This window comes from Bombus bifarius, unplaced genomic scaffold (genome assembly GCF_011952205.1).
Source record: "Bombus bifarius isolate JDL3187 unplaced genomic scaffold, Bbif_JDL3187 scf7180000008502, whole genome shotgun sequence".
Lineage (NCBI taxonomy): Eukaryota > Metazoa > Arthropoda > Insecta > Hymenoptera > Apidae > Bombus > Bombus bifarius.
Genome location: NW_022884690.1, coordinates 33,923 through 42,766, shown reverse-complemented (window position 1 = coordinate 42,766; position 8,844 = coordinate 33,923).

The following is an 8,844-nucleotide window of genomic DNA, read 5'->3' as shown; positions in this document are numbered from 1 at the left end:
ATTATCCAAAACAGAGCTAGGAAATTACGACAGAATCGAATGGTTAACTAAATTAAACGAAATTATTCATATAAACGAAAAGATAGGTATAGGCGACGACAGTTTCACAGAGACCGAAAAGAACGCGATCAAACAAATTTTACTATTCCTGAACGACACCGTAAAAGAATTAAATTTTGCATGGGAACCAATTCAAACATATAGCGACGAAGAAATAGACGAATTATTGAAAGAAAATCACGATTTAGTAGGACACCCCGGTATACAAAAGACATACGATCGCATTCGTGAACGGCACAGAGTACCAGATTTGATGAAACGTATACAACAACATATAGAATCATGCGACACCTGTCAAACATCTAAAACTACACGTATCAGACCGCGCGAAGAACCTTGTATCACCGACACACCCCTCGAACCAAACGATAAAATTGCTATGGACTTATTAGGCCCACTGAAAAAGACGAAAAAAGGCAATCAGTACATTCTATCCATACATGACGAATTGACAAAATACTTAATACTCGTACCACTAAAAACTCAGCAAACGGAAACAATTTGGAACGCACTCTTGAATCATTACATTTACATCTTTTCCGCTCCAAAAAAGATATTAACTGACCGCGGACAGAATTTTATATCTAGTTTAATGCAACAGTACGAAGACGCGTTCAAAATCAAACATATCAAAACGACATCCTTCCACCCACAAAGTAACGGATCGTTAGAACGGACACACGCAGTAATAACGGACATGTTAAAATCGATACAGCGAAATTCGGATGAAGAATGGGACGATCAACTTAACTTTGTATGCCTTGCATATAACACAATGATACACGACTCTACTGGTTACACGCCATTCGAACTTACATTCGGACACCAAGCCAATCTTCCCTCCACAATATCCAAGAATCCCCAACGCACATACGCAGACGAAGTCACGTTCCGCAAAAAGGAATGGGACTCTAGACTCCGACACGCTCGCGAAACATTGATCAAAAGTAAACAGCGATATCAGCGCGATCAAAAACGTAAAATTATAAAACCTCAATCAGTTTTCAAAGAAGGAGACTCCGTTTTAATACATAACGATCATAAAAGGCATAAACTTGATGTGGAATGGTTAGGACCGTACACGATTGATAAAGTATGTACTCCATACTATCTGATTCAAGACAAAAAGATACACGGTAATCGTTTAAAACCTTACTTTCCAGGTCGACGCTCCTCTTTGCCGGAATAGTATCCGCGCAAATAAATATTACACCATTAGAAGGAAACTCTGTATTCGTAGAAAACATAGGAAAAGGATATTTATACAGCGACACTGCCAATGTAATAGTAGGATTAGACACTAGCGACATATACGAACAGATAAGCGCAATAGAATCATATAAATTAACGATAGACTCACGTGCAATCAGCAAACAATACGTCGAAGAGTTAGGCGGATTACAAAATCGCATCAATAACCTAAAACAACTCGCAAAACACTTGAAAGCGTTAACACATACCCGGAGCACACGAGGTTTGCTTAACATCATAGGTTCCGTATCGAAAAGTCTGTTCGGGACTCTCGACGATGATGATCTTACGCTCATAAACAAAAATATGGACAAACTATTCGATGATAATAATAAAATCAAGACCATAATAGCTAATCAAACAGCACTTATTAGAAAAATTGTAAACTCAGAAAACCTAAACCACTTAGAGAGATCATATAGTGATATATTAAAATTACAACAGCAGGCAAATATCGATAGATCTATGCTTAAGATGATCATGAAAGTCGACACCGCGATGCAAACTTTACACTTCCAATTAGATGAAATACTTAACGTCATGATATTAGGCAAACAAGGAATAATTAGTCCACAAATACTTGACCCCAATGAATTCATAGAAAATTACGCCAAGGCAATAGGTAGCCAGATGTACAACACCGCGATTTCTGCCAAAACCGAACATTTTCAATTCATACTCGACATCAGTGACCTTAAAATCTTCACAATAGATGACAAAATATTTTTCAAAATCATAGTACCTTTAGTCTCTAACACAGAATGGAACATATTACAAGTATATCCTATCCCGAGTAAAAGAAATGGAGTATTTTTGGCTCCAGTAGTCGAACATCAGATATATTTAACTTCAGGTCTTTCATTTATAAACGCTGATATCGAGTATTTCAACAAACTATGTAAGAATCGAGCCGGAACCACTATATGCAAACAAACACTACCAATCCATGACAGAAATTCAAAAACCGATTGTCGCAGCGAAATAATAAATTTCAAACCACACATTGAACATTGTCAAATAACTGTGCTTAAGATTGAAGACATTAGCTTTATACCGCTCAAAACTAGCAACTGTTACATTGCGATACCAGCAAATCCGATAGAAATAGACACAATTTGCCAAACGAAACATACCTTACAAAAACTTGACAAGCCTTCCATCATAAGAGCCAACACTTCTTGCGATATATTGTATAAAGACGAACACATGCGTATAGGCGAAACAAAAAACGAAGTCATATACGAAATCAAAACAAAAACCCTAGCGCTCAAAACAAACGATAGTTTCACTCATCGATTAGATAAACTCGAGCGAGCACCGAAAATAATAGATAATTTACAAGGCTATAAAACAACGATCGATAAAATAGGCGACGAGATAGAAACTCTTAATTTCGAACACAGAATTAAAAATATACAGTATTGGGGACTAACCACGCTCCAGATATTAGGGTACATAGCATTAGGCATACTAGGTATATATGGATTAAACAAAATAGGGGTATTCAAATGCATCAGGAAATGTATACCGAACAAATTATGTATCAATTTATTTTGCTGCCGAAATGAAACTGTAATCAACAGCCACAATGCGACAGCCCCACCAGTACCACTCACCCTGGGCTCAACACCCAACATCTATATTCCAACCAACACATACCACTCAGATGAAGAGGAGGAATCAGCTGTAATTTTCAAGCCACGTCAAGTCCGATTCCACAAAAGTCTTCTGAAGAAAACTTGAGGGATCAAGTTCAATCTAAGAAGGGGGGAATGTCACAGACGAAATTCGAGCAACTGTATATAACAAACCGAAATTCCGAACGCCTTATCGCGTGTGACCGTCCGGTCAGCACCCGTTCTCAGCCGCCTGAGTGGCATTCGATCACTCCAGCCGTTCTCCGAATTTTACACTAAGTATAAACAAAACCTTCTCTCACTCCAACGAATGGAAGAATATAAATGCTCCCTTCAAAATCATCCAGTCAGTCTAATAAAAAAATTCTTAACTAATCCAAGTATCGAAAGTGTATCATCGCGAACCGAAAAAATTGTATAAATTGAGTAAAAAAAATAAAAAGAACTTTATCTCCTTTTCGGAAATTAACAAGTTCCTTACTTTTTACCTTAATTTTACACGACACACGCGTCGTCGTCCACCCTAGCCGCGTCCCCCCCCCCCCCCCGTGGGAGCTGCGGGCGCTGGCGCTCAAAAAGAGATACACTCACCGGAGAGAATGGCATCCGGGAGAAGACCCTACCGAGCAGGCGGCTCCAAACGACACAGGAACCGCCGAGGAGGACACATGGAACCTGTGGCGATCCCAACCGATCAACGGGAGAAGCGAACATCGAGGCACGGAAGCGGTCCTACCAAACTGGGAGGCATGGAGGAGCCACCACGGCCTCCCACTCACATTCAGGATGACACAAGTGCTCACCGGACACGGCGTGTTCGGCGAGTTCCTGAAGAGAATAAGGCGAGAGACGACAGACATCTGCCACCACTGCGGAGAGGGCAGGGACACAGCGCAGCACACCCTGGAGCTCTGTCCGGCGTGGGAGCTGCCCCGCTACACCCTGCGGCACGCCATAGGAGAAACGTTGACCCCCTCAGCGATTGTAGAAGCGATGTTGAGAGGGTCACAGGAATACGAGGCTGTCCGCCTCTTCTGCGAGCAAGTTATGCTCGCGAAGGAGCGAGCGGAAAGGGAGAGAAAGAAAAACTCTCACCCCTGCAGGATAAGACGATGGAGAAGGATGGCAGTCAGACGACCTAGAGCCGCCCCTCCACCACCCCAACGGACTACGACCAGAAGAAGTGACAGCGCTAGGGGCAACGACCTCCCCCTCAATAGCCGGCTCGAACAAGAGAACGCAAGAAGGGGGTGCAACTGAAGTTAATTCATAAGAGGTTCCTGGAGCACCCCTGTCACACGCATAAGATGGTCATCGTGGAGTTTTAGTCGGTAGGAGTCCGACACGACTCTGCTGTTACGCGATTATTGCAGCAGCGGAGTGTCCATGAGGATTTCTCCACGTACAAAAAAAAAAAAAGAAAAAAAAAGTATACTTCTGAAGTGGTGATTGTACCATGGCAGTCTTCTATTGCTACGTTTGTTAATTGGAGGTAGTCTTTCTGAAATGATGGAAGTCTGTAGTGCTTAATGCTGGATTTGATTATGATTCCGCCGCCGCCGTGGGCCTTTCCACTGGGATGTTAGGTATTGTAGAAGTTATAACCATTTATTTTCAGATAGTTTTTGTCGGTGAAGTCGGTTTCAGATACGAGCATTACGTCGATTTGCTGCTGTTTAAGGAAGAGTTCTAGTTCAAATTTGTGTTGAGCTAGACCATTGGCATTCAAAAGAGCTATGCGTCTTGGTTTTATTTTGCGTCGGGGCGTATTAATTTATCCATGACGAGTGTTAATAGTGATAGCAAATTATTTATTTGTTCAAATTGTTTTTCTATTAGGTTTTCAAGTCTAGAGACGTTGTCTATGTTTTGTGAATTGGGGACACTATTTTCAGAATGGTCCCTGTGGCTATTCGAATTATTTTGGTTTCCTTGTACTGCTTGGGCATAGGAGATCGAAGTGAATTTAGGAGGACTGAGTATTTGATTGGTTGTCTCTTTGGCTCTTAGTTTAGCGTACTTATTTATGTGTTGGAGATGAAAGGAAATCCGAAGTCTTTCCTTGGAAATTTTGGGAACATTCTCTAGTACTCTAGCTTAGATTTTATCATAGCTGTAATTGTTGGAGATTTGTGATAGCGAGATTGGGCTCGAGGTGACAATTGGTCGCCGAACGTAGCCACGATCACGGGATGGACGTTTTGCCTAACGGAGGTCTGGAGTGGTTGTATGGTTTTTCCGAGAAATGTGGTTGTGGCGGCATGCGGCCTCGGGAGCGGGCCTAGCCACGTGTGATGTTGCCTCGGAGGTGCCGATACAATGAGACATACATTGTATTAATAATCAAACTCCAGGCAGAAACTGCCTAGCAACGGCGTTTGGAACTTTCTCGATGCTTCCAACGAGTGTGTATCAAACTTCAGCCAGAAACTGCCTAGCAGCGGCGTTTGAAATCTTCTCGATGTTTCCAAACGGGTATAGAAAACAAATGCAATCGTACAGCGAGAAAAATCTCCACGAGACTAGCATTTGTGCGATAGCATTTTCAACAATCGTATTTTTGCGCCTAAGATTAGTTTACGCTTAGTAAAGAGTTATCCCGTTGACCGTGGATTCGGTTGATCCCAAAAAAACATTGTTAATAGCGTCCATTAAACTTATTATTCGTAAAACATACTATTCATTAAACTTACTATTCGTTAAACTTATTATTCATTAGACTTATTATTTGTTAAACTTATTATTCGTTAAACTCTAATATTCGTTAAACTTTGTAGTAGTCTCGTATATACGTGTAAATATAATCTTGGCTTTGTAAAACAATGGCTAATTCACGTGAAGAGTTGTTACGGGCCCAAAATTCTAACCATAACCCGACATATATGTCGGAGTCAGGTTGGAATTTTGGGGGCGTTCAATGAACCTTTACTTACTTTACCATCGCGGGTGTAGCTAATGTTTATTGGTACAAATGTGGACACTTGTGACTCTGGTCTGAGACTCGATAATGCATCCGCGGTCAACGGGTTTGTAGGCTTGTTTCTTCGTCCAAGTCTAAGTTGTAATGGTTATCCAGCAAGACGTTAGTTAACTCGTACAAGAGCGCGTCCCGCGAAAAAGTGACGCGAAAAGTGAAGAGCGTCACGGTGACGCTGTTCAGGAAAACTATGATGGGTGTGTCTAAGAGCACGACATTCTCGGATTTGTGGAGAGATGTATTCATTTGAAAAGTGAGGGAAATTGACGCTGCTGTTAAGTGGTGAATTTGGGGCAAAGACTGCTTATCCGTTCGAAGAACCTTAGTTAACAAAATCCTAAGGTTTATAGCGGGTCCTCAGGCTAGTTGAACTTATGCTGTGCAGATGCATCGACATCTGGTAATCATTTTGCCCGAGGGAACCGTTGGAACCTTTTTTTTACTGTCGAGTACCTCTACGGGTATTTGTTTTAATGAGGGCTATGTTATCACTCCATACTTTTGTTAGACGGAGCGTTCGTCCTGTTGACCGCGGCTACGTTCGGCAACTGACTGTCGCCTTGAGCCCAAGTTCATTGTCACTAATCTCAAATAAATACAATTGGGTAAAATAACGGCAAATTTTTTAATTACAATTTTTATGGATTTTCCCGAAGTTTCGAAGGGGAGGCCCCGGTGTCCTCTCATCACCGACTTATATATAAGGTTTCGTAGGCTGAGCAGCCTTTATAGTTGGCAGGATGGTCACCTTAACAGTGGATGCACTTCGCTGGGTTTTCCGGTGATTTAGTGCACTGGTCGGTGGAGTGTGTACCTGCACATTTAACGCAGCGGAGGGTGTGGTTGCAGTATTTCTGTGTGTGACCTTACCTTTGGCACCTTTTACATTGCACTATCTCTTCTTTGACAAGCGGTGGTTCGAATTTTACTATTGAGTTCATTAGACGACTGATGTTGTATATTTCCTTATTGTTAGGCTTTTGTTTTATGTCAATAAATAATAAAGATAACGGGTCTTTCGAGATTCTATACCTTATGTTACTAACGTTGATTACTTCGTGGCCGTGTTTTAAGAGTTCGAATTTCAGTTCATCTATGTTTGCTGAGTGGTGGATGTTGCGTAGAACCACTAGGAAAGGTCTTTCGTGTTTAGGTTGGTATGTGTGGAAGTTGGCATTCATGGTCTTCAGCAGTTTTGTGAGTCTTCTATATGCGTCAGGGTTTGTTGGCAGGATTTTTACTTTGTTGTTGTTTGTTTTTAAGTTGTAGTCCTCTTTGCAGATATCTCTCTCTATGGACCTAATCATCGTTTGCATGTCGATGACATCATCAACAAATATTGGTGGGGGGGGGGATTTTTTTGGGTGTGTTGGTATGTTCGTGGGTCTGCAATTTCCACGGAGTCGTTTGTGAATTCCAATATTGCGTATCTGTCATATATGGTTACTTGGTTTGTTGACTGTTCGTTCTGGCTGGCGTTTGTGTTTATTTTTGATGCTTCTATTTTTCGCTTTTTAGAGTTTTTGCGTCATCTGTACGGGGAGATCTGTTGCACTTTTTCCACGAAGGAGGTAGCGCGGAGCAATTGTGGATTTGCTCAGGAGAGCCTGGTCGCGATTGCTGGGCCATCATCGAGCTAGTCAATTCAAAATTCCGAGGGTGACGGCCGCGGCAAACGCTCTGTGCGGCCTCCTGCCGAACATCGGCGGAGGAGGAGTGGGAGTTCGTCGACTCTACGAGGGGGTGATCCGGTCCCGAGTACTGTACGGGGCCCCGGTATGGGCGGAAGACCTGGCGGCGAGTCGGCGCAGCCTGATCGCGCTGAGGAGACTGCATAGGACGACGGCTATTCGCATCGCCAGGGGGTACAGGACGACGTCGTACGCGTCGGCGACCGTGCTGGCGGCGTCGCCCCCGTTCGAGCTGCAGGCCCTGGCGCTCCGACGGGTGTACGAACGCCTGAGGGGCTCGAGCTCGGACGGGCCGCTATCCCCGAACATCCGGGAGGAGGCCAAGCTGGAGATCTGGGAGCGATGGAGCTCTCGACTGCTGGAAGAGGACGCCGCGCGGCCGCACCGAGCCGTTCGCGCCGTGCTTCCCAACTGGGACGCCTGGAGAGAACGAGGCGGGGTACCGCTGACATTCCGGGTGACGCAATTGCTCACCGGGCACGGAGTGTTCGGCGAGTACCTGCTGAGGATTCGCAGAGAGGTGACGTCCACTTGTCACCATTGCGAGGAAGAGGAGGACACGGCGCAACATACGTTGGAGTTTTGCCCGGCGTGGGCGGAACAGCGACGCGTCCTGCAGCTCGAGATCGGCGAGAGGTTGGCCCCGGAAGCGTTGGTGGAGGCCATGCTCAGAGGGCGTCGGGAGTTCGCCGCCGTTCGCACTTTCTGCGAGCAGATGATGCTTGCGAAGGAGCGGGCGGAAAGAAACAGGGTGAGAACGCGGCATCCTTCGAGGACGACGCAACAACAACATCGGAGGAACACCACGCGCCAGGGAGGCGCGACGCCGCCACCGGCGCCGCCGCGGCCACCGTAGGAGTGTGATGAACCAGGAAGAGACGTTAGGGGGTGTGGTCCCCCCCTAACGGCCCAAGGAAGCCTCCCTTCAATAACGACAGGGAGATAGACGCCCGGGGGTAACCGGTAGTAATTCGGGAGAGATCCCGGGTGCATCACCGACTCAGGTGTCAGGACAGACCACCGTGGAGTTTTAGTCGGTAAGAGTCCGACACTACTGGGGTTACTTGGGGTTAGGTGCGTGGGATTTTCTTCTCCCTAAAGGGTAGGAAACACTTGGCTGTGTTCACTTTCGACGGATGGGCGACACGTTTTGTTTTACGAACTTCACAGAGCACTAGACACACGTCTGCATGCTTCGGCACTCAAAAGCGAACTGACGAAGGACCTA